Source organism: Esox lucius, chromosome 25, assembly GCF_011004845.1.
Source record: "Esox lucius isolate fEsoLuc1 chromosome 25, fEsoLuc1.pri, whole genome shotgun sequence".
Taxonomy (NCBI): Eukaryota; Metazoa; Chordata; class Actinopteri; order Esociformes; family Esocidae; genus Esox; species Esox lucius.
The window spans coordinates 14,310,953-14,331,396 of NC_047593.1; the positions used below are offsets into that span (position 1 = coordinate 14,310,953).

The 20,444-nt window shown below is 42.9% G+C and overlaps 1 long non-coding RNA gene across 1 annotated transcript in view; it reads right to left on the reverse strand.

The window, feature by feature from the left end:
• Positions 1-322: 322 nt before the first annotated feature.
• Positions 323-20,444, reverse strand: part of LOC105020949 — a 37,896-nt gene continuing 17,774 nt past the window's right edge. Inside the window, exons 2-4 of the long non-coding RNA XR_002196162.2 lie at positions 14,721-14,871; positions 1,913-1,971; positions 323-435 (exon numbers count right to left, since the gene is read on the reverse strand). This is a non-coding gene — a long non-coding RNA (uncharacterized LOC105020949). The remainder of the gene's footprint in view (positions 436-1,912; positions 1,972-14,720; positions 14,872-20,444) is intronic.

A 20,444-nucleotide genomic window follows, 5' to 3' on the forward strand; every position in this document is an offset into this window, starting at 1 on the left:
CGTGTTACTCTAGTGGAAAAGAGCCCAGTGGCTGGGGTGTAGGGCCAGCCACCAAACGTTGCAGGGTTTGAATCCCTGCCCTGACAGGGTGAACATTTGATCCTGGAGCAAGGCACTTAAACCTAATTGCTCATGTACAGACATGTTTGGAGATTATGTATTTTTTTTCCCTCATCTGCATCTCACACGGCCGTAGCCCAACTGAATATTAAACTAGTAGCCTAGGACAAAAGAGAAATTATGCCACACACATACACAGACAGGAGGACAGACTTTTGCACAGTACATTGTAATTAGAGTGACAGAATCTGGCGGGGTGGGATAAAGGAATCCAATAGGGCCGGTTGGCACGGCTGTAAATTGCTTGATAGTTTCCATGTTAGTTTCCATGGATTTAGATTGACCGTTTGACACGCGTCCAGCACAACGCCAGCCCTGTGAAAGAAAACAACTGGGATTCTGCATCTTCACATTCTCCAGTTTATCAATCCGAAAGCTAAGCTGGCGGCCGAGTGAGGCTGGTTTTTAAATTATTCTTAAAGATGACTTCTTCATGAATCAGAGCAATACTATAAGTATGTTTCTATTTGAAATGGGCTTGGTTAGGTAAATACATTGAAATGGGCGTGGTTAGGTAAATACATTGAAATGGGCGTGGTTAGGTAAATACATTGAAATGGGCGTGGTTAGGTAAATACATTGTCATTGGGAGGGAGGAAAAAAAGAACAGAGAGAACAAAAGGGAGTGAGAGTAATGTGACTTTACATTGGATTTCAGCAGAAGACATTTTGAAATAACAGCTAGTCTTTTTTCCCCTTAGCCCCATTTTTTCCTGGCAGCTTCTCTTCTCTCGTCGTTTGATGTAACCCAAGCCTAAATCAGATAAAACAAGCTGACGTGACATTTTAATTTCAACCTATCGCTCCCATCTCCCATGGCCCTCATTCGGCTATACCCAATCATTAAAACAGGACCAAATTGCCTTTGATATGCTTTACATTTTTAATTTCACTGTTGAATATTGGCCGGGGGCATTATTGTTCTTGCTTTTGCTTTAAAGTCTCGGAGAAGACGAAGGCCTTATTAATCAGAAGAAAGAACAAAATGGCTGCCATGTGTTGTGATTATAATATCAGATTACTGATTATATTTCCAACACAAAACTAGCATTCAGTACAAATGCTTACAGATATGGACTAAATAGGTTTGTTAGCAAAATGCTCCCGTAAAAACACACCAAACTTTGGGGTCAAAAGTATAATTACAATTGACTGCTTATAGCAGAACGTTTAACAGGCAACAATCATTTTGGGTCTGATAATTAGTTAATGAATTAGGCAAAAGTTTCCGTTCACGAGAAGCAAATGCAATTACATTTACATTGCTAATTGATGTCGTAAGCTCATTGATCTTCATTGAAACTCATGACCAAGTTTCTCTTTTTAAATGGCACATTCTTAAATGTCTTTGCCATTAGGGTTAACAGCCTAGTGTTCATGGATGATGGATGATGATTCAGATGTTGGGAGACAAATTGGCTGATGAGCAAAACGGAAGTACTGTCCCTTCACTTAGTAGCCACTCTCCTGTGTGTGTGTGTGTGTGTGTGTGTGTGTGTGTGTGTGTGTGTGTGTCTCCATCTAAGGCTGTGTTAATTACTCAAGTTTAAAGGTACTCCAATAGAGGGCATCTTGTACAAGCTAATGCATTTCATTTAAGACAATGACACCTTTATAGGCATTTGATGATTACGAGACAGCTACCGGGATCAACTGTCAGCAGGATCAATTGTCTCTATGGGAGCGGTGTCTGCAGCCATTCCTTATCTTTTAGATGATATGAGGGGAAAAAACTTTTCTGATGTGTCGAAGACTGGAAAATTAGTCAAACTCGCAGGGGTGCTGGACTTACCCCCGCCCTTCTCCAAACTCTGCCCTCCAAAAGAAAAGTCCTTTGAAAATCCTCAGAACCTAAAATGAAAAGGAGACACACTCAAGTACATGGGAATAATTAGAAACGCCCTCTTCACCAAACCACTCCACACGTCACTCTTTACTCACTTCGACACACATCTATTAAATGCATGAAAAATGTAATATCCCTGAGCCGGTCTCATATTAAAACTCAAAATCCCAATATTTAGCTGCTCCAAACAAAAGAACCGAAGGGGATTTCTTGTACCAGATGATAAAATGGCGTAGGTCTGCCAGAAAGAGCTGTATTTGTCGAGCATTCTCAGACAATTGGCTTTTCTACCTGATGAAAAATAGAAGAGCACTTAAACTTCACAGGGGATGAGATTGAGAAGACTGGCTAGGTGGCCCAATAAATACCCCTATCCATCTGCCTCGCTCCTTCCCTCTCTCTCTCAGTACTCAGAGGCCCTTCATTTTAGCTGCTGTCAAAGGGGCTACGCAGACAGCCAGAGTGTTTCCGAGGAGAGTTCCCGAGCCTGATTGGGTTTCCTGAGACAAACTACAGAATACAATGAAGGAACACTGTGGTGTGTGTGATCCATGTGTAACAACACATAAAAACCAACATGGTATCTATGCCGGCCCCCAGTGTGAAAAATACTATTTTCGGCATAAGAGAACTTTTAGTGTTTAAAGTCCAGTTACTTTTAGGTCAAGGCAATCCATGTTATGTTTAGGGTTAGGCATTAGGGGTAGATACATTTTATGCATAAAGCTTAGGCAATTTATGTTAAGATTAGGTTAAGTTCAGGGTTAGCTTTCTCCTTTGTGGAAAAGAAAGATCGATTTTCTGGTATAGAAAAACAAATATGTGAGTGTACATTATTTTCTACTAGATGCTTTAGATTTTGGTAAACCAGACCAACTGACAACGGCACTCTCCTTATGGTGAGAGCCACACAACTTCACCGACAGCTTGCCCATTCTAACCCAAATCCCCACGCTAGGTTTCCCATAAAGGAAGGAAAAGGAAGAGCCTTTTGTATGAAAACATATAACAATTTGTTTGAGGACATCTTAAAACAACGAGACCATTCAAGGCAACACAGAAGGTTTTGTGTCAGTTAAAATGCACTAAAGGGAGGGTGATCGCAAGTACAGAACGGAAACGAGCCAGACACCACACAAGTTATACACGGCCCTCTGTACCAACACACTGCATACTGGGTAATAGGTGGGGCCAGGGGATGAACTAGGGCTACTATGGTGAAAAGGAAAACTATACATAAAGCAAACAAAGGTAGTTACACCCAAACATGGCCTGGGAACCCGAGATTAACGGCAAAGTGCTGAAGCTAAAGATACTACCATTTCTGATTATATATGAAGGAAAAGCAGTGGCTGTGTGGTTAATCAGGTTTCCGATGGATCGGCAGGTAAGTATCACGTTTGGTTTTCTAGGTTCTGCTACAAACCCGATTCCAAAAAAGTTGGGACAAATTGTGAGTAAAAAAGGAATGGAATAATTAACAAATCTCATAAACTGATATTTAATTCACAATAGAATATAGAGAACATATCGAATGTTGAAAGTGAGACATTTTGTAATGTCATGCCAAATATTGGCTCATTTTGGATTTCATGAGAGCTAAACATTCCAAAAAAGTTTGGACAGGTAGCAATAAGAGGCCGGAAAGGTTAAATGTACAGATAAGGAACAGCTGGAGGACCAATTGGCAACATGATTGGGTATAAAAAGAGCCTCTCAGAGTGGCAGTGTCTCTCAGAAGTCAAGATGGGCAGAGGATCACCAATTCCCCCAATGCTGCGGAGCAATAACAGAAAGGAGTTTCTCAGAGAAAAATTGCAAAGAGTTTGAAGTTATCATCTACAGTGCATAATATCATCCAAAGATTCAGAGAATCTGGAACAATCTCTGTGCGTAAGGGTCAAGGCCGGAAAACCATACTGGATGCCTGTGATCTTCGGGCCCTCAGACGGCACTGCATCACATACAGGAATGATACTGTAATGGAAATCACAACATGGGCTCAGGAATACTTCCAGAAAACATTGTCGGTGAACACAATCCACCGTGCCATTCGCCATTGACAGCTAAAACTCTATAGGTCAAAAAAGAAGCCGTATCTAAACAGGATCCAGAAGCGCAGGCATTTTCCCTGGGCCAAGGATCATTTAAAATGGACTGTGGCAAAATGGAAAAGTGTTCTGTGGTCAGACGAAGTTCATTTTGAAAAACTGGGACGCCATGTCATCCGGACTAAAGAGGACAAGGACAACCCAATTTGTAATCAGCGCTCAGTTCAGAAGCCTGCATCTCTGATGGTATGGGGTTGCATAAATGCGTGTGGCAAGGGCAGCCTACACATCTGGAAAGGCACCATCAATGCTGACAGTTATATCCAAGTTCTAGAACAACATATGCTCCCATCCAGACGTCGTCTCTTTCAGGGAAGACCTTGCATTTTCCAACATGATAATGCCAGACCACATACTGCATCAATTACAATGTCATGGCTGCATAGAAGAAGGATCCGGGTACTGAAATGGCCAGCCTGCAGTCCAGATCTTTCACCCATTGAAAACATTTGGCGCATCATAAAGAGGAAGGTGCGACAAAGAAGACCAAAGACAGTTGATCAACTAGAAGCCTGTATTAAACAAGAATGGGACAACATTCCTATTCATAAACTTGAGCAACTTGTCTCCTCAGTCCCCAGACGTTTGCAGTCTGTTATAAAAAGAAGAGGGGATGCCACACAGTGGTAAACATGGCCTTGTCCCAACTTTTTTGAGATGTGTTGACGCAATGAAATTTAAAATCAACTTATTTGTCCCTTAAAGTGATACATTTTCTCAGTTTAAACATTTCATATGTCATCTATGTTGTATTCTGAATAAAATATTGAAATTTGAACCATCCACATCATTACATTCTGTTTTTATTCCCAAATGTACGGTGTCCCAACGTTTTTGGAATCGGGTTTGTACATCAAACAGGTAAATCTTGAGATTCTTTCACAGGTTCAACGTTGGGAACACGTGGAGCCAAAAGGGTCACTTCCTGGCAAATGGGATTGTGAACTCTCACGGGATCCCACTGCCTTATGTACCCTCCCCAATCAGTCTGTTCTAGGCTACAGGGTCCTAAGGTCCTGCCTGTTACACATGCATCTGATGATAAGGAAAGGGGCGTTAATGCTGTATCCTAGTTACATTACCAACTTGGCCATCAAATCATCATGGTCACTTAATTCATCCCCATTTACTCCCTACAATGTATGGAAGTCGTTGTGTAAAAAGCGTGTCAGCTAAATAATAAAAATGGTTTAGGGTTTTATAAAAATCTTTTTTAATAACAATTGTTAGTGTGAGTGTGTGTGTGTGTGTGTTTAGGGAGATGCCAAAATGACCAGACAGCAAATGAGAACAGATTTTGGTATTCAAAAGTTCCGCTCTAAACCTGTTCTCTGTAAATATATAATGTTTGTGGATGGCGATGCATGATCCCCACTGTCCTTCAATGGACTGCCAGACTGAACACAGTTCAGGCCAAATAAGCTTCCACATTTCATTTATGGAGGCACACTAGACAGAGGCAAGGCCATATGAATTCAGCGCTTGAATGCAAGAACAGGTCTGAGAATTTAATCATCTAAGCAAACAGATATACTCTACTTCAGATTGTAAAACGAATGGTTACATTAAACAAGGCAATACTGACATGATGGTTCTGATATTAACAAGGCATTATTAATCTAGGCATTACGGAAAAGGGATGTGGGAGAGAGGCAGAGAGCCAGGGAGGCAGAGAGCCAGGGAGGTAGAGAGCCAGGGAGGCAGAGAGGCAGAGAGCCAGGGAGGCAGAGAGGCAGAGAGCCAGGGAGGCAGAGAGCCAGGGAGGCAGAGAGCCAGGGAGGCAGGGAGGCAGAGGCGCAGAGAGCCAGGGAGGCAGAGAGCCAGGGAGGCAGAGAGCCAGGGAGGCAGGGAGGAAGAGAGGCAGGCCATGGCCTCATTAATTCAAAGTAGGGATGAAAAACTGTGACTCACAAAACATTGTCAGAAACCAGAAAAAACAAAAACAACAACAAACAAAACATCTCAGGGCCCATTCTAACTAAAATATTTATTTAAATGACAAAGACTTGACACGATATTTGCCCGAATACAGGACAATCACAGCATAATACACATTTTGGCACCAAAGGACAGTCAATCAGCACCCATTCACGAGTTACTGGAAATTACATATGTGGGAACACAAGGTGCCGGGTTTGGCGGGGACCGTACTCTGGTTCTCCAACGCCAACTGCCATTTGAGAACTATTGACTGTGGAGCGCGTGCCTGCGATTGCCTAAGCTACGGCAGACGAAAAACACAAAAGCCTTCTAAATGTGCTTCTGTGCCTGTGAGTGTGTGTATGTTATCCAAAAAGACTGGTCCCCAAAGCCCAGATTATTAGTATTAATGTTTGTTTATGATAATCACGCTTTTTTTATATCCTATCAATTCATCTGGTTGGAATATGCAACGAAAATTATCATTTTGATTTCCATATTATCAAATTTGAAAATGATTTAATGTAATCTGTGACCAAGAAATTTGAATGTTTTTGTGGAACAAAGCACCCATGCAAATGGAACTTAAGAACTGCTTATCTAGTCAACACTGATAAGGACTGTGTCACAAACCTTCAACGAAGTGACTTAAGAGTTCAAAGTTCCCTGTAGATCAGATCCAAATGCCTTCAGAAATGTTTTCATTCTTAGCTCATTAACCCGAAATCACAGACCCCTTATGTGCCTGGTCTTTTTCAGTACAATGCTCCTGCATGTCTAAATAGCAGAGCGGTGTTTTTGAAACAGAATCACCTTTACCTTTCCCTGAGTACATTTACACATAACCAGAATATTGCTTGTAAAATTGTTGTTAGTATACGGACAAAATATACAAAATCTACATAAAATCCCCATACATTCAAGTTCAGTACACTAAGCAGAAAGAATGAGCGATAATGTGAATTGAGTAGTAAAAGTATATATCCTACATATTCATTTCCAGTTGATGCGCACATTTATACATTGACATTTCGGTCAAGTTAGTATTCCCTCTGTGGGGCAGATTGCCAACAACTGAGGAGCACAGCACTGGCAAGAAACCAGGAAGGTAGTGTATGTATTCGTTCACGTTCAACCTGTGCTGTCCATCTGCCTGCTAGAGGCAGTGTGTGACTTGACTGGGAGGGGTTAGCAAAGGCCTCGCCTGGTACATCTACTGTACTCCACAGCTATCACAGCAGCTATCCATCGATGGAAACAACTAGAATCCCCTTATTGCCTGTTTCTATGGTAGGCTTCGTCCCTGCAGAGCTGCCAGTGAACCATCAGGAGTCGGTTGTGAACTATAATCACCAGTTTCCGCAGTGAACCATCAGGATTCGGTTGTGAACTACAGCAGCAGTTCACAACTTTCAGCAGTGAGCCAACAGTGGACAAAGGGCCTCTCATCAGGCAGTGACACGCTGAGACCGGCAGATGGGACATCCCTCCACCTGCAGCGATTTTAGGCCGGTGGAGAGACATCCGGAAACACCTGCAGAGAGTAACGTTCAGGGACACCTCCGTCCGTAACCTCCCTGCTGCAGTAAACAAACCGAGGGTCCAAATGGCTGTCTAATATGTGGATAGTACACAGTACACTCCTTTTGACCAGAGCCGGTGCTCATAGTAGACCACTATGCAGGGGACAGTGTGGCATTTGGGATTCAGACTGGCTCTGTTAGCCTCCACTGCATGAGGCTCCTGAACGCTGACCTGCCTAGTCTGCAACACTTTGGGCTACTCTCCCTCCCCCGCTCTCTCCCACTCCTGTGCTCCCTTCCTCCCTCTCCCCAGTTCTCTCCCCCGCCCTCTCCCTCTCCCCTGCGATCGCTCCCCCGCTCTCTCCCTCTCCCCTGCTCTCTCCCACGATCACTCTACCGCTCTCTCCCTCCATCTCCCACTTTCTCCTTCTCTCGCTTCCCCGCTCTCCCCCGCTCTCCCTCACACTCTCGCTCTCCCCACTTTCTCCCTCGACTGCTTCCCCCGCTCTCTCCCACGATCGTCCCCCGCTCCCTCCCTCTCCCTTCTTCGGTCCCTCGACCGCTCTCTCCCTCGGTCCCTCGACCGCTCTCTCCCTCGGTCCCTCGACCGCTCTCTCCCTCGGTCCCTCGACCGCTCTCTCCCTCGGTCCCTCGACCGCTCTCTCCCTCGGTCCCTCGACCGCTCTCTCCCTCGGTCCCTCGACCGCTCTCTCCCTCGACCGCTCTCTCCCTCGACCGCTCTCTCCCTCGACCGCTCTCTCCCTCGACCGCTCTCTCCCTCGACCGCTCTCTCCCTCGACCGCTCTCTCCCTCGACCGCTCTCTCCCTCGATCGCTCTAGCGCGCTCTCAAAAACGCTGAGGTAGTGTAGCCTTCCGTGAGTAAACACTTTGAAAGCAAAACAAGGTAATTGATTTTCACTGGAAAACAGAAGAAAGGGGAAGGCCGTTGATTCCAAGCTGAGGAAAGGATTATTGCATTATTTTCAATTAGTTTGCAGAGCACTGTAACATTGGGTTATACATGCAGTGCCATTCAAAGTTTAGGGTCACTTAGAAATGTCCTGGTTTTCCATGAAAACATACGTGAAATTAGTTTGAATAGGAAATACAGTAAAATGAATAGGAAGTATAATTGGCATGGTTAGAAATAATTATTTTTAATATATATAATTAATTGTGTCCTTCAAACTTTGCTCTAGTCAAAGAATCCTCCATTTGCAGCAATTAAAACCTTGCAGAACTTTGGCATTCTAGTTGTCAATTTGCTGAGGTAATCTGAAGGGATTTCACACCATGCTTCCTGAAACATCTCCCAGGAGTAGAATTGGCATGATGGGCACTTACCAAGACCACAGTACCATACGGTCAAGCTGATTCCAAAACAGCTTAATAGGGTTGAGATCTGGTGACTTACCAGCTGACTGCTTCTTCTATAAATAGTTACTGCATAGTTTGGAGCTGTGCCTTGGGTCATTGTCCTATTGTAGGAGGAAATTGGCGCCGTATACAGGGTATGGCATGGTGTTGCAAAATAGGGTGATAGCTTTCCTTCTTCACGATCCCGTTTACCCTCTATACATTTCCCACTTCACCACCACAACAGCATCCCCAGACCATCACACTGCCTCCACCATGCTTGATAGATGGAGTCACTCTTCCAGCCTCTTTTTATTCATTTGGTCTGCGTCTCACAAATGTTCTTCGTGATCCAAACACCTTAAAACTTAGATATGTCTGTCTATTACACATTTTGCAATCTTTCTCTGTGCTAACATAATTGTAAAAGGGTTTTCTAATGTTAATTAGTCTTTTAAAATGATAAACCTGGATTAGCAAACATGCCACTGGAACACAGGAGGAATGGTTGCTGATAACGGGCCTCTGTGCACCTATGTAAATATGTTTCCAGCTAAAATAGTAATTTACAACATTAACAATGTATGCTTTTTTAAATGTACTAGAAATGTACTAGTTGTTTTTTTTCTTTTTTTAAACAAGGACCTTTCTAAGTGATCCCAAACATTTGAAAGGTAGTGTACTTACATTTCTTACCAAGACCACAGTCCTTAAACCATCGGTTTGTGAGGTGAAAGGATTCAAACCTAAAATATTAAATAGCATTAACAAATTAAGGTTTTGACCCAGCACCTATGAGCCTTTGCTACTCTCATTTTCAATTACCTAACTAACAAAACATTCCAAAAGCCCTCTTGCATCAAAGCCCGGCAGCAGCCGTAGCGACTTCCAAACGACCAAATTCCATCTGCATTGATCTGTTTGATTCTTCCCAATGAGGAGGTTCCAGGTTGTTATAAAACCAAACAGCAAACCAATCGATGCAGTTTCTCTGATCTTGCTCCTCTGTCGATGCCACTACTGTCTCGGACCGCTAATTCCTCCACAGTGGTGTGTATCACCCAACGATAAAGCGAAGGCCGAAGCAAACCCAAGGGGAGTCAAAGAGCCCCAAAAGACAGCAGTTAGCCCGAGATAAGACCTCCTCTTCCCAGCACTGACTAATAGCATGTCTCCCACCCCTGGCGATGCCGTTCAGCGTGCCTTTGAATCAAAACGCGCAGTGTTTTTATTAATGGCCTGTCTGGCAACTTAACATTTATTTCACGTGGTTTCATCTGGATGGGATTTTACAAACAGAGCTTGAGTGTGGTGGCACTGTCACTCTACCTCCTCGTTGAGAAATTAGCCTAGTCCCCCCCCCCCCCCCCCCCAAACCCTCATGAATTTTCAATATGCACTATAGAGCGTCTGTTACCACGGCCCAACCTGCCGTTTGTTACTGCTGCTCAGGGTGAACAGAACATAAGGAATGGCTATATTTATGGTGTTCAGAAATATCCCTATGTTAAAAACTACAGCAATATATCAAGGGACATTGAGGCAGATGTGTGGGTAGACGTGGTCAATTAATCTCTTGGCGTACTTTGTTCGGGATAAAAATGCTCACTGCACACGCACGTACGCGCGCGCATTCTGCTGAATGACACAAAGCAAACTATTGTTGCCTGAGTAAAAATCAAGCCAACACACACACACACACACACACACACACACACACACACACCTTGCGGACACGTGTAAATCTACTGTTCAATTAGCGTAAAATCTCCCAGCCAACGCTTCCTCTTCTTGTCAATACCTCAAAATACCTCCTGTTATAGAAATTCTTGAACTGATGTACATTTGAGAAATGTCTGCTTTTCTATTACCTGGTATTTAACTCTGGTCTTTGTTGGTGACACACGTCTGTATAATATCAGAGGATAATTAGGTACGCTATATGTTTATCTGCTTAAACCAATAAGGGTATCTGTCCTTTGTTCCTTAGAAATGTGGCCCTTGGGGGGGCAATTGGCCTCTTTAGGTAAACACAACAGTAAACATTATGGCAGGAAGGATAAGGTGGGGGGGCAGCCCACCTTTTGGGTAAAACCTTTGTGAAATAAGACAGCTGGGCAGAATCTTAGCACATCCCTTTTTAACGGTAATAAATACTGACTGTTCATGCATCTAGCTCAGAGATTCCTCAGATGATTATTCTGTAAGCTTTTGACGCGTCTCTCTATATAATAAACTGTTAATTGTGCCAAGAGAATTTTGTCTTGGTACTTACTCCTTTAAGAGTTCCTGTCGATGGAATTACCATCGCACTCCTCATAACGACATGTAGGCTAACAGTTTAAAAATGAGAGCGAGCGGGCTAAAGAGACAGACAGAAGGATGTCATGCCCACAGGAGATGCTAACCAGATGCATCTGTGGCAGAGATCTTCCCTAAACCTAAGTGGAGCCGACAGGGTCTCTCCGGTCCGGATTTACAGTCACCCATTACTTCATTTTGTGAATACCAAGTGTTTCTCTGCATTGGCACTTCTAGAAAGAGGGCCCGGTGTGCTGACACAAATTGATTTTGGGAGCCAGGAGACAATCTATTTCCCTCTAAGCTGATAGTGGAAGGGGGGGAGAGATATAGGGGGGGGGGGTGTTGGGAAGGTTGATGGAGGTGGCCTGACTACTACTTCCCATCTCCACAGGCAAACAACACTCATAAAATGTGTTTTGCGCTGTTGCAGATCTTATCCGGCGATAACCGCTGCATCTTACGGAATTTAAATCTGTGAAGACGCTCTGGTTTCTCTTCATGGAACTGCGGCGCTCCCACACACTGAGGAGATGCACAGGGCGCCGGAATATGAGCAACTTCACATTAATGCAAATTAATTACTGATGTTGTGTAGTCGGAGCGAGGGAGAGCGCTTTTCCTGAGTCCTCAGTACAAAGCAAGTTATTATTTTTTAAGTTAATGAGAACAGACCTTCTGTGGTTTGTGTTTCAAAGCATCGTAGAGGGAACTACCACATTCACAGATACGTTCCACTATTTAATTTGGTTAAGCTAGTTAGCAAACACTTTCAAGGAGAACACCACAGACATCAAGCCGATTTTTCATAGAGACCAGAAATGCAATAATTTCCTTAGGGCAATACTTCCGCAAATAATTTAAAGTATCTGCCTAGTGAAAATGGCAACGTTAACTTATACCCAAATACTGTTGACTCTTCCAACACTTGTAGGTGGAAAGTGGGGGGAAAAAACTCTCAAAAACCATCTGAAACTTTCATCATTAACAGACAGACTTAATAAAATATAGTATTACTACATAATCTTAAGAAAAATGCACTGGCCAATCAGTGGTCTATTGAAGGATGGTCTGGCTGTTGTGGTCACTCTGTCAAATCTGCATCAAATGGGATGTTCTAGGAAAATGTAGTCTTTCTACATTCGGTCTGTCTAAATTGTTGTGTCATCGTGGTGTGAATTTCTGTCAGTTCAAAGTAAACTATCTGCTAATATACGTGTTCTGGTGTATGGACATAACTTAGGCATCAAGAGTCTGTTAGCGTTGGTGACGCCAATTCAAAAATACCAGTATACACAGAGGAAAGTGCTGCAAACAATGCAATGTGTTCAGGCTTAAGATTAAGGGATAAGGCAAGTCAACAAAAACAGTTAAGGTTAGATAATACTTGAAGAAAATCTAAAATCTGTTAGGAATCAAACTCGCAAGAATTGCGAGCCGAGACAGTGGCGTTTACGCTAAAACACCTCCTCGACTGAGACTCCCTAACAAAACTCTATCTCATATAAAGCAATATGTCCCTAGTGGCGATAGTTGACACCAAAACTTTCACACATGCAGGTAAAACAGGGAACTTGTTAACTCCGACCGCATAGTGTACACGTCGTCTGTGATTAAATAAAAGAAAAATGAAAAGAAAAAACAAAAATGTAGCAAAACAAGTAAAATATTTTACGATCTCTCTGGCAGCACTAAATATAGCTGATCGGTCAAAACAAATTGTGGGTGGCCTACTCATGCACCAGAGAATCAGAAAGAGTATTGGAAAGTCAACTGTCTATGATATCTGAAATGACTGGATATTCTAGGATTTGACTGAATATACGACAACGTCTATGAAATTATATTAATATCCATCATGAACCGAAGAAAAACTGATCCGTCACATTTCCTGAATAAGGAGGCGCAAATCACCTGAAGCGAGGCGAAAGAGAAGCCGAGGTTGCCAGCTGATCATCAACATTTTGATGAGACACACTTAACCTCTTAGGTATGAAGATGCACAAGGGCAGGTAGGAAACTACTTAAATTATCTTAACATTACACTTACTCTCAAATGTGAATGTAACACGGCAGCCATTTCCACTCATGACCTGATGATTTGGTTATATATTTCTACGTCTAACCAAATATAATCTAACGCCTATTATTTCACTCAATGTTAGAATGGCATTGCCTGAACTCTGAGCTATTCGTCAATGGAGCCCAGCTGACATTGTGCTTATTTGTTACCCAAGTCATTTCACAAGGGAGGAGAATCACTGTAGTCCCAAGTCTCATTTCTGTCCACCCATGTCTGCGATGTCACCATTAGTCACCCCGATACATTTTCTTTGTACCCCCCCCCCCGAGTGTGCACACATTGAAACTTGGACATGGACTAAAATGTCCTCAGTAGTGAAGTAGCAGCTGCTGCTTTCAAGGACGTCGATTGATAAAGCTTTTGGTTAAGGTGACTGGTTTATGTGAGGTGCAGAACAAGGCCACGCTTCTCATTATCAAATGATGGTTTAAGATATTTGTACAGGCATATTATTATTTGGGGTTAGAGTAGGAGTCCCCCGAAGTGGGACATGTTCGGCAGACGCAGCGGGTTGGGCTGCGCGGCCCACCTTGGCCTCACATTATTATTTTGTCACAATGTGATAGTTCTTTGTCTTGGCACAAGCAATTCTCAAGCATGCTTCTCCATCTCAAGACTTCTCACAGAACGGGGAAACTGAACGCACACACACACACACACACATCACAGCAAGAATGATATGATAACTAGAATTTCTTTACTCCCTCCAAAAAAAACAAAAGAGGTTTAACCCTGTGGCAACTTTTAAAAGGACCAATGGCATTGAACCTGACGTCGCAAAGGGACCTTATGTAAAATGTATTTTACACAATCAGTCATATTCTGAAGGTTTTCTGGTTGTTCAGGTTTTTCCAATTAGAGGACACATTTTTCTACAGTGATATTAATGTCAGCATACTCATCCTCCAAATTTTTTATCCTGTGTTTGGGTTTCTTTCAGCGACTTTAACAATTTTCTCTACAAGGTTTTTTTTAACTATTCCATGCCAGGTTATTAGCTGCAGCATCTGGTGAAAATGGCATTTAAAGTTTTTCGTTATTTTAACACCAAGATCAATATAGCACTGAAATTGGGGATACGATAAAAAATAAACCACGGTGCTGTCCAAATTTGTTTCCAAACGACAATGATTGGATAACCTCAACAGCCAAAAGAGTCACCATGAGAATAAATTGCAAATATGCATCTTGGAATTATTTTGTTTTCATAAGCACACAATGATTGATTTGACATAGTGATGATGTGAAAATAAAACTGCAAACACTGCACGAGGGCTAGAATGCATAAAACTGTGAGTGCAACTGTAGAGCCAATACATTTGTCCTTCATTTACATGACATCCCGGTCTTACTAATGAGGCATTTAGTGCCACCGTGTTCACATAATCAGCTGAACGGGTTTGGTGAAGAAGAGCGCCCAGAGACAGAGAGAATGAGCGAGACAGAGGTACAGCCATACCTCATGTTGACAGGGAGAGAATGAATAATGAGAGCGTCCACCATTTCCGTCAAGTTTGTTTCAATGGATGAACTAATCTCTCTTGCTTCCCTCGCCGTCCTCTCTCCGTCCTCCCCAGAGGGATGCGCGTCTCGCCCATCGCCCGCGGAGCCTGCGGCAAACGCCAACAGATGAAAGGCCTGTCCATCAGGACTCATAAAACTCTGCACCGTTTAAACTTCTGCAATGAATGACTAAGCTAAGTTTAATAAATCATATATTACCTGATGGATTTGGCTGTGGAAAGTGATCTAAACAGAACGGTAACGGAATCTCAAAAGTAAACACTATATAAAAGGCAGATGTGACAGAAAATATAAAACGTTAGCCCAGAGTTTGTTTCTGTCATTTACAGTGGGGAGAACAGGTATTTAATAACCTGCCGATTTAGCAGGCTTTCCTGCTTACAAAGCATGTAGAAGTCTGTCATTTTTATCATAGGTACACTTCAACTGTGAGAGACGGAATCTAAAACAAAAATCCAGAAAATCTAAAGGTATGATTTGTAAATAATTTATTTGCATTTTATTGCATGACATAAGTATTTGATCACCTACCAACCAGTAAGAATCCCGGCTCTCACAGACCTGTTAGTTTTTCTTTAAGAAGCCCTCCTGTTCTCCACTCATTACCTGTATTAACTGCACCTGTCCACACACTCAATCAAACAAACAGACACCAACGTCTCCACAATGGCCAAGACCAGAGAGCTGTGTATGGACATCAGGGATAAAATTGTAGACCTGCACAAGGTTAGGATGGGCTACAGGACAATAGGCAAGTAGCTTGGTTAGAAGGCAACAACTGTTGGCGCAATTATTAGAAAATGGAAGAAGTTCAAGATAACGGTCAATCTCCCTCGGTCTGGGGCTCCATGCAAGATCTCACCTCGTGGGGCATCAATGATCATGAGGAAGGTGAGGGATCAGCCCAGAATTACACGGCAGGACCTGGTCAATGACCTGAAGAGAGCTGGGACCACAGTCTCAAAGAAAACCATTAGTAACACACTATGCCGTCATGGATTAAAACCCTGCAGCGCACGCAAAGTCCCCCTGCTCAAGCCAGCGCATGTCCAGGCCTGTCTGAGGTTTGCCAATGACCATCTGGATGATCCAGAGGAGGAATGGGACAAGGTCATGTGGTCTGATGAGACATAAATAGAGCTTTTTGGTCTAAACTCCATTCGCCGTGTTTGGAGGAAGAAGAAGGATGAGTGCAACCCCAAGAACACCATCCCAAACGTGAAGCATGGAGGCGGAAACATCATTCTTTGGGGATGCTTTTCTGCAAAGGGGACAGGAAGACTGCACCATATTGAGGGAGGATGGATGGGGCATGTATTGTGAGATCTTGGCCAACAACCTCCTTCCCTCAGTAAGAGCATTGAAGATGGGTCGTGGCGGGGTCTTCCAGCATGACAACGACCCGAATCACACAGCCAGGGCAACTAAGGAGTGGCTCCGTAAGAAGCATCTCAAGGTCCTGGAGTGGCCTAGCCAGTCTCAAGACCTGAACCCAATAGAAAATCTTTGGAGGGTGCTGAAAGTCCGTATTGCCCAGCGACAGCCCCGAAACCTGAAGGATCTGGAGAAGGTCTGTATGGAGGAGTGGGCTAAAATCCCTGCTGCAGTGTGTGCAAACCTGGTCAAGAACTACAGGAAACGTATGATCTCTGTAAACAAAGGTTTCTTTACCAAATATAAAAGTCTGTTTTCTGATGTATCAAATACTTATGTCATTCAATAAAATGCAAATGAATTACTTAAAAATCATACAATGTGATTTTCTGGATTTTTGTTATAGATTCCGATTATAAAAATGACAGACTTCTACATGCTTTGTAAGTGGGAAAACCTGCAAAATCGGCACCATATCAAATACTTGTTCTCCCCCACTGTACAAGTGTGTATCCAGTTCTTTTCCATTCCTTACCTTGAGCTTAATGGTAAATTAATGTAGTCTCAAGCATACATTTAAAATGTTCCCCACTAAAAAACTCCCCAAAGACCGGCACCCACTGTCAGTCTAAACGCACACCTGGAAATCTAGAATCTACAATGAAGAGCTCGGTGGGATCTTCTCATTATATGCTGCAAATATTCATCAGCTCGAGTGACGGTAATATCAAGTGGGGGGCCAATCTGTGATCAACAGCTTTTGTCTGTCATTGTCAATGAGCATGAGGTACTCTGGGGACATTGTTAGCTTCCCATTATGAGGCATGAGTTGTATTCCAACACACAACAACAGGTCAGGAACCACCGGAGCCATATGGAGAATAACGGTAAAAGGTTACGTTTTCAGTATGGCACATTTACCAGAGTCGTTGTCAAAGGAGTACCTCCAAAGTCCTCCCATGTCTCCTATTTTGCAAGTTCATTACATTTAATAAGTTAACTGAAGATCTACAAAAAGACAAGGTAAGCCAAGCATTATACCGCAATATGTTACTCTTCTCCACAACTAAGCAGGTTCCAAGGTGATATGTAATTATGAAGAAAATAGAATGCTTGAGGAACATTTACCTCAAACTGTACATAAAGGTTAGGTCTATTAAGTGCTTTGTTTGACCTACCACTGGTTTCAAACACCCACTTTCAACACGGCATGATTCTTAGGTTTTTCATTCAAATATGAACAGGACTGTGCAGAGCAGAAAATGGGCAGCAAATATTATCCTTTTCCTGCCTCTTGGTTACTGTAATACTGTACGACTCCAAATTTCATAACTGTTCCGGGACAGTCGCAGTGTGTGAACATTTTTATTTAATAACTGACCAGGAAAATAGTGTTACGCTGTGCAACAGACCTGGAGTACGTTGGTTAAATAAAAATACAATACATCCTTGTGAAAAGCCTTACATTTAGTTTACTTTGGTGTGCGGAGTAGAGCTTTTCCCCTCCTTGCAGAAGTCCTCATTGTTTAACGTGGAAAACCTAGCAAGGCAAATTTTGTTTGTATGCATATATTAACGTGCGTATATGAAATACTCACATATTCATATGAAATACCCCAAGGCATTGTAACGGGGAGAGACACATGGAAAAGAAACGGAGGGTGTGTGTTCACGGCCCCGCCAGCCATTTTATTAACAAAAACAAGCGCAGGGGCAGGAGGGAGGGAGAAGACAAAGCCAAAGGTCAAACATTCTTTTTGGGGAGGCACTGTCAACTCCGGGGCAGCCTCCTGGTGGAGGTTTTGGAGGAATGAGTGCTGGCTGGCGGTCGTACCATCTCCCGGCTGTCTTCTTCCAACTCCTTTTTGCCACCTTGTTTGGTGCCACATATTTCACCTCTTTACTTCTGGCCTCAGGCCCGAGCTGCTACCTGGGAACCCTTAAAGATGTTCCCTGGCAAGGTCCCAAGAGGAGGCAGGCGCGTGAGGGTGGGGCTGGCCCAGCTGGATGTCCCCTGGAAGATTCTGGAACATGTCAGCCTTTTCCGTTGGGGGCATTGGCGCGACGCGGATTTGTGAGGTGCGTTCGCGCCTATTACAGAATTGTCAACGTAGTGGAAATTCTGTCTTTTTCTGGGGTTCACTGTATAGTGCTTGGACATTATTAATCCCTACCCTATCCCCATATCTAGAGAAACTGAAATATCTGAAAACTGAAAGCAGCTGAAGGGGAGAAAGAGAGAAGAGAGAGACTGGGCGAACGTGAGTCAGAGTGACAACACATGACATGAAGACAACAGGGCCTCTGTCTCAGGTAACACAGTGGTTATGGCATCAGACCCGCAACCAAAAGGTATGAGGAGTTGCTACTACGTACGGTAGGCAATGTACATGGAAGAAGAGAGACATGGTGTCACTCATGCCATTAGGCCAACGCGCTTGGCAATTCGGAGTCTGGGCTGAATACAAATTCAAATCAAATTTAATGCATGAGCAAAAATGACTTATAAATAGAAAATCAACAGTCACATTAGAATAAAGTCAGAAATGTTTATTAATGAAGGCGTAAAGGTCTCTCAGACACTATTTTCAAGCGATTCATAAAGCAGCCTTTTGCTGCTGTGCATAATTCCAAGTTATACAGAGTTGCAACCAGTAAAAATGTCTAGAAAACAGAGAAAGGTAATGGCTGTCTTTTTAACAGGCATAGGGGATAATGTAGACATAAAGGTCATCAATTTAAACCAACTTGGCACGCAATTTAAACCCACCTTAGGAAATAATTTATATTTAATTTAACCCAACTCCTATAAACACTGCCTAATCAGCACTCAAATACATCCTATCCCAGGCTCACGCTATGTTCATAAGGAACAAGGAAGTGCCAATGCAAGACAAGAACAAATAACCTAAAAGAGCCTATAGAGTTGGGGAACAACATTTCAAGGACAGGCGAGAAAACTATTCACCGGTATCAGAGTCATAGAAGAAGTGTGGAAAACAAAATGACTGCCCATGACCCAAAGTACACCACCCAATCTGCAAAACATTGCAGAGGTAGTATTATGGCTACAAGTGGAACTGTCTTATTTGTCTTCAACTATGATGTGACATGATGGTGTGTACAGCAAGTGTACACACCATGTCACGTTCAATGGTTTTCGTGCAAGCATGGCCCGCTGCACGTCCCCCCACAGCATTGCGACAGGTTTGAGATCTGGGCTTTGACTCAGCCATTCCATGACTTTTCATTTATTATTTTTAAGACCAATCTATAGGTTTGATTGTTTGTTTTGGATCACTGTACTGTAGCAGATGGATGTTCCATTCAGCTTCAGCTCTTTGACAGATGGCCTCACATTCTCCTCAAGAACTCTCTGATATGGAATTCAATGATGGTAAGCTGGCCAGGCCCTGAGGCAGCAAAGCAGCTCCATATCATAATGCCACCACCTCCTTGCTGAAAGGTTGGTATAATTTTTACATTGCAGCCATACAACTCCACCTTTTACTAATTTATCCTGTGCATATTGTCCCTGTAGCTTTGGTCTTCACCAAGGTGTAGTCAAAGCAGCCAAAATGTCCTGATATCATTTTCTGAAAGCAGTTATTTCTTCCTTTCTGACCTCTCATGTAGGCCAAGTCCCTGAAGTCTTTTTTCGGACAGTTACCATAGGATTCTGAAATATTTCTAGGTGAATCTCTCAAGAGGAATTTGGTGGGATGACCAGTCCTGTGTAACTTACAAGTGGCCTGGAATTTTCTCAAAAACAAAGGCAACTTTCCTGAGGCTGTACTTCTTCACGAATGTAAACATTAGCAGCCTCTAGACTCCCTTCCTAATGCAGCAGGACAAACGACCCCAAACACACACTGTCATAGTGTAGCCAGAGCACCAAGGAGTTTTTCAGGGCAAAACACAAGGACACAAGTTCTTGTCTGGCCAAATGTACAAACAGAACATGCTGTCATTTCTAAATAGCAATCCCATGTAGACACCCTCAAATTAAAGCTGACAGCCTGCACTTCATATACCGTGTCTAAGAAAATAGGTGGATGAGTGGGAGTTAAAGAGATGGAGAGAGAGATAAGGAGTGAAGGACACAGGGGGTGGAAATTCTATTTAAAAAAAAAAAAAGAGTGAGAGAGAAAAAGGGAGCAGGACAGAGATAGCTTTACTTAAAAAAATAATTTAAAAAAAACAAGCTGCCAGTAACAGCTTGTTGACTTGATAAACCATTACTAGCCTTTAGACATAAAACGTTAAATAGAAAAAAGGAATATGA